Genomic DNA, 6,036 nt, shown 5'->3' with positions numbered 1-6,036 from the left:
TACTTAGGATATTTTTTAAAGCATTATTATAAAAATATTCACTTCTTGCTGGGCATGGTGGCATACATCTTCCCTGTACTTGGGAGGCAGAGGTAGGAGGATCGCCGTGAGTTTAAGGCTACTACATAGAGTCTACATAGTGAACTCCAGGTAAGCCTGGGCTAGAGGGAGACCCTACCTTGAAAAACAAAACACACACAAAAAAATTCACTTCTTTCCCCAGGAAGCTTTGGGAGAGGATTGCCTGTGGTATTTTCAGGGGCATAAAGCAGAATGCAAAGGGATCCCAACCTCTCCTCTTCCACCTCAGTACACCCTGCACTTTCTGATAGCCTTGACTTCTTAGATGCGTAATCTTTAGGACCACATACCTAAGCTTTATCTATAGGCTTATTGATCTGTCTCAAACATCTACACTTTGGCTACACTGAGGTGTGTATATCTGTGATATAGTCCACCCAAGAGCGAACAGACAGTTAAGAGGCCCATATAAGAGGTCTGAAAGTTGGCTTTTGGACAGAAAATTCCAACATTCTAACTACCTGGAATGTAGGTTAGGAAGGAGACAATGAGATCTGAGGGGGAGCATAGAGGGACCCTTTAAAGCACATGATGAAGGTGGGGTCTCTTGTTCTGGGTCTGAGTAGCCAGTGTCTCAGGCAAAGGTGACCTGGGCTGTGGAAAAATAGTGATAGGCCTCTGAAACCTAATTCCCTCCCCTATAGGGTTGCCAAAGCACCAGGATATGCTATATCCAGAAGCAACAGCCTGAGGAAATTAGTGTACAGCTTACTAGGTGACAGACAGAGGCTTCTTTCCACAAGATCCTGGTTTTGAGGTGACTTCCCTTGGAAGCTTTTACCATATGTATTGTTACTGTCTCATTGCTGGAGAAAAACAATAACTGAACAAAAGCAACCTAGGGAAGAAAGGTGTTTATTTCAGCTGACAGTTCCAGAGGGCAGTGTCTATCATGGAGGAAAAAGCATGGCAGGAGCAGAAAGCCAGTGTCACATCACCAAAGAAGAAGCAGAAATGGTGCTGTTTAGCTAGCTTTCTCCTTTTGATTTACAAGGAGAGAGGTAAAGAGAGAATGGGCACACCAGGGCCTCTGGAAGTCACTGCACATGAACTCCAGGCACATGCATCACTTTGTACATCGGGCTTTACATGGGTACTGGAGTCATGATGTTTTGCAGGCAAGCACCTAAACTGCTGACCCATTTCTTCAGACCTCTCTCTCCTTTTTAAAAAAATTATTTATGTATAAGCAGTGTGTGGGGGGGTGGGGAGCATGTGCGCACCAGGGCCCCTAGCCACTGCAAACAAACTCCCAATACATATGCCACTTAGTGCATCTGGCTTTACATGGGTACCAGGTTCAAACCTGGGTTGTTAGTCTTTTTAGGCAAGTGCCATAACTGCTGAGCTATATTTCTAGCCCAGCTCTTTCCTTGTTATATAGTCTAGGCCTCCTGCCTATAGTATTTTCCATGGTTAAGGTAGATCTTCCCACCTAAATTAACTTAATCAAGATAATTCCTCACACACACGTGCAGAGGCTAGCCTGATACACATGATCCCTCACAGGTGATTCTAGGTCATGTCAAGTTGACAAATAAGTCATCACACCATGATTTTAATTTGAAAGTAAAATAACTCTATCTACCTCACATGTATACTTTGAACCTCATAAGGTCCATATCCATATTAGTTAAGCCACATACCTGAAAATGTTACCTTCCTAGTCCTCTTGTAGGAACTGCAGACAAACACTACAGAGCAAGCAAGTTTGCTGAAGGTTCATGAAAATTGGGGTTCTTAGTAAAAAGAGTAAGGGAGCTGAAGTTAACTTGACCCCAAAAGTGAACAGTTTTCTTCTTGAGTAAAAGTGAGAAATGTCCTTAAGCCTGACAGGGGGATCCAGTTCTTCTTTCTCTCTTTTGCTCTACAGGAGCCCTCAAAGCCACCACCTTGCTGGACGCCCAAAGTGTCAGAAGAGTTCTCCTTTCCTAGCAAAGATGACTCCCTCCCTAAAACTTGAATTAAAAACCTGGATTTTCTCATCTATTTTTCCCTAAAGAAGCCCCCTAAGTGCCTGGATTCCTGGCATAGGGACTGGATGGACCAGCTCGGCTTCCATCCATAAATTCTCATAAAAGATCCCAGTCAGAGTTACCAGGCAGATTGGTCTGCTTGCGACCTCTCCCAAATTGGAAGCTTTGTGCCTTCTTTCCTTAATAGCTTCGTACATTTCTGGGGACCCCCTGCCTGCTTTAAAGGAACTCTAACTTCTTTCTTCTTCTTTTAAAACATTTTTATTTACTTGCAAGGAGAGAGAGAGAGAGAGAGGGAGGGAGGGAGGGAGGGAGGGAAAGAGACAGTATGGGCATACCTGGGTCATTTCTACAAATGAACTCCAGATGCATGTGACACTTTGTGCATCTGGCTTTATGTGGGTACTGACTGAGTCCTTAGGCTTTGTGGGCAAGTGCCTTAACCACTAAGCCATCTCTCCAGCCCCTTATTTCTTCTTCCTAAGCTCTATGATAAAATCTTTCTAAACCTTACCCTCTATAATATATGGACTTCATTCTTTGAATTTTATAAGAACCTGGAGGTCACTCATTGACTGAGTGGAAGTTTTATGTGACCATGACCATCCAGTACCCTACTTCCTGGTTTAAAGCCAAACTAATTGCTGTGAAAGGCACCAACCACCTCAAAGATACATCAAATTCTCGTATCATTTCTCAGGCATTGGCTGGGAAATTGAAGGAGGGTGACTACATGAACCAATGTAGTTTTTCCTGCTTTAACTTTATATTATACATTCTTCATTGTCCTACTTCCCCAGGTGCTAGATAGAGGCGTGATCTGTTCTATCTCCTAATTTTCCCTTTTCTTCTTTAAAACCCCCTTTCACTTGGGAACTAGTTATGTTTGAAACTAGGTAAATGGAAAATTCTTTTTATAGACATCTGTGGGAGACCAGATTAAACCTTGTTTTCTCTTTCTACCTGCTTGAAAGGGCAAAAGCTGAATGCATATGTCTTTGCTCTGTGGAACACTGACCAAGTTTGTGCCTTGGTGAGGAAAATGCTCCATACTATTGGGTGCCAATAGTGCTTTGAGATGGCTAGACCTAGGAGACTCACACAGATTGGCAGAGGCCCAAGGCTGAGTCTCAATGACATCACCTGGGATTGCTGTGTGTTAAAACAAGCTCTTACTGCAGGATCAGGGTAGTCTGGCAGAAGGGAAACTCAGGCTGTGAAAAGTTCTAATGTTCATTCTCTGGTTGATTATTTTGGTTTACTTTTTGTTTTGGCCAAAATAGAATGCTTTACCTGTAGAAAGTTGTTTTCTGTGTTGCACATGGTAATTTACAGCATGGCTCTTATTCCAGACAGCCCAACAGATAGTTCTCTTTAAATGGTGCTCACCCTAAGTGTAATTATGCTTGCCTCTTATTTAGATCGAGAAATGTAATATATACTGCCAGACCCAAGGAAGAGAGTCAGAAGGAATATTGAAAGAGAATATTAGAGGCTCATCTCACAAGGATACCAAGTTCTTCTTGCCTCATGTAGTTAATAGAAATTACTTGACTTCCCTGACACATAAACCTCAGTATTTATGCCAGAGGTTTTTGTTGTTTTTGCCAGTGCTGCCTTGGTGGTTGGGACATTCTTGGAGGCTGAGTGCGTATGGCTGAGGCATGCCACAGACACAAATCCAAAGGAGTGTACAAGAAATCTCTGGCTTGGGGTGGGAGGTGTTGAGAAACTCCAAAAGGCTACAAGAAAATTCCTGAATGTGGACTTGAGCAACTCTAAAAGATATCAGTCACAGGTAACAACCCTGAGAGCAGGAATGGTGAGTACTACACGGGAAGGCTAAGACCAACCAGGCAAAATGCAGGAAGACATCATTCAGGTGACAGGATTTTAAGAGGCATATGATGGAGTCATAATGGTAAGCATGGCTAGTCCATTAAGTGCAACCTCTGAAGAGGGACAGGAAGGGTGTGCACACCTCGTAAGAGCAGCTAGTCCAAATAGGTCTTATTTTCTTTGTGTTTTCTCATGTGGGGAAGGAGTGTTCAGAGGACACAGGAAAAAGAGATGGAAGACGTTTTAATACATCATTTTTTCTTTAATAGATGGGTGGCCATGTGTCTTCAGTGTAGGCTCTCCTAGACTGTGTCCTTACCCACTGGGATCTCACTGATCCAAAGACCTTCAAATGAAATGTGTAAAATCTTTCTGCTCTTGAGCCTGGCTGAATATAAACTGGAGGATGGAGAAAAATGGCCTCCAGGGGGAAGAATTAATTGTAATAAGATTTCACAATTAGATTTGTTTTGTAAAAGGTGACTTATGTGCACACTTTCTTGCTCTAAGAGACAAGCCAGACTTGTGCAAGAAATGCTATGTCATCTCAGCATTCTTGGCTGCCATGGGACCAAGTGTATGGACCTCCACCTGGGGGCATGGTTACCCAGGGTCTTATTTTTCTAACTAAACAGGTGTCACACAGGCTACTGATACTTTAAATCAGGATTGACATATTGAGAGTTTTCTTGCTGAAAATACTTTTTCATGCCTACTGCAATGGTAGACACATTCTTAAGGGTGATCAAAAATGCCAAAGTTCATTATGCACAGAGACATTGCCTCTTACCCATAACTGCTGGTTAACCCCACAATACATAACCCACAACCCACATTCCTCAATGAGGAGGGCCCCTGCAGGGGGGGGGGGGTCAGGGAGGAGGCTAACAATGGCACCAACATGGTTGCATACACAGTGTACATACCAAAAAATGCCAAAGTTCAACTCTGCTTTTTGATCCTGTTTGCTAAAATGTAGTCTTGACTTTTGTGACAGAAAAACATGTGTAAAAGAGCCTTTTAAGATAAAAAATGACATAATGTCATGAAGGTAACTCAGATTTAATGCTTTGTTGTTATTGTTTTAATGTCACCATATCCCATAATATCAGGGTTAAAATTCAGTCATTGATATTGATCTGAAGATACCAGATTGCTTTCCTGGAGAGACCTGCTATTCAGATAAAAACTTGTTCCTCATTAAATGTGGCAACTTTCCTCCCAGGAGGAAGAGGCCCAGAACATAGCTGTGGAGAAATAATCTCTGTGAGTTATGAAACTCAAGAAGCTCGGAGAGATGCCTTCCGAATCCCAGACTAGCTGGGTGCCTTTAATCCCAGCACTTGGGAGGCAGAGGTAGGAGGTCTGGCGTGAGTTTGAGGCCAGCCTGAGACTACATAGTGAATTCTAGGTCATCCTGGAGTACAGTGAGACTCTACCTCAAAAACCCAAAAATAGTATTAATAGTATTAGTAATAACAAAAAAATCACAAGTGTATATACACACATGCACAAGCACACACACAACCAAAAAAAAAAGTAGTCTTTTCATTAAAAGGTTGAATCTGTGATGGGGCACATGGGAACTTTAAACCATCACTTTAATCAAGAAAGTCTATTTCTAATATGATGGAGAGTGGAATTTCAAAGGAGAAAGTGTGGGGGGGGGGATGGAGGGAATTAGCATGGGATATTTTTCTATAATGATGGAAAATGCTAATACAAATTTTAAAAAGTCTATTTCTAAGCCATTCATGCAAATAATGTATTTGGTTTTTCAGGGTAGGGTCTCACTCTAGCCCAGGCTGGCCTTGACCTCACAGCAATCTTCCTACCTCTCTGCCTCCCAAGTGTTGAGATTAAAGGTGTGTGCTACCACATCTGGTTAAAAATATTTTTTTAAGTGCTCCCAAAGCACGAGGACCACATTTCCTCATTCTGTGCCTTTGTGTCTTCCAAGGGCAGGACACATTGAGATCCTTATAGTAAAGAATGAAAAAATTAGCAGACAAAGTAGTCCATGACCTAGTAAAGATGAGAACAGGTCGGGGGCAGGTACGTGAAATCAGCATCGCCTCAAGTGCAAGGCCTGGAGCACCACTGGTTCCCACGCCGGCACACAACAGCACCAGCAGGACTT

This window comes from Jaculus jaculus, chromosome 8 (assembly GCF_020740685.1).
Source record: "Jaculus jaculus isolate mJacJac1 chromosome 8, mJacJac1.mat.Y.cur, whole genome shotgun sequence".
In the NCBI taxonomy this organism is placed as follows: domain Eukaryota; kingdom Metazoa; phylum Chordata; class Mammalia; order Rodentia; family Dipodidae; genus Jaculus; species Jaculus jaculus.
Note: the sequence above shows the minus strand (reverse complement) of the source record.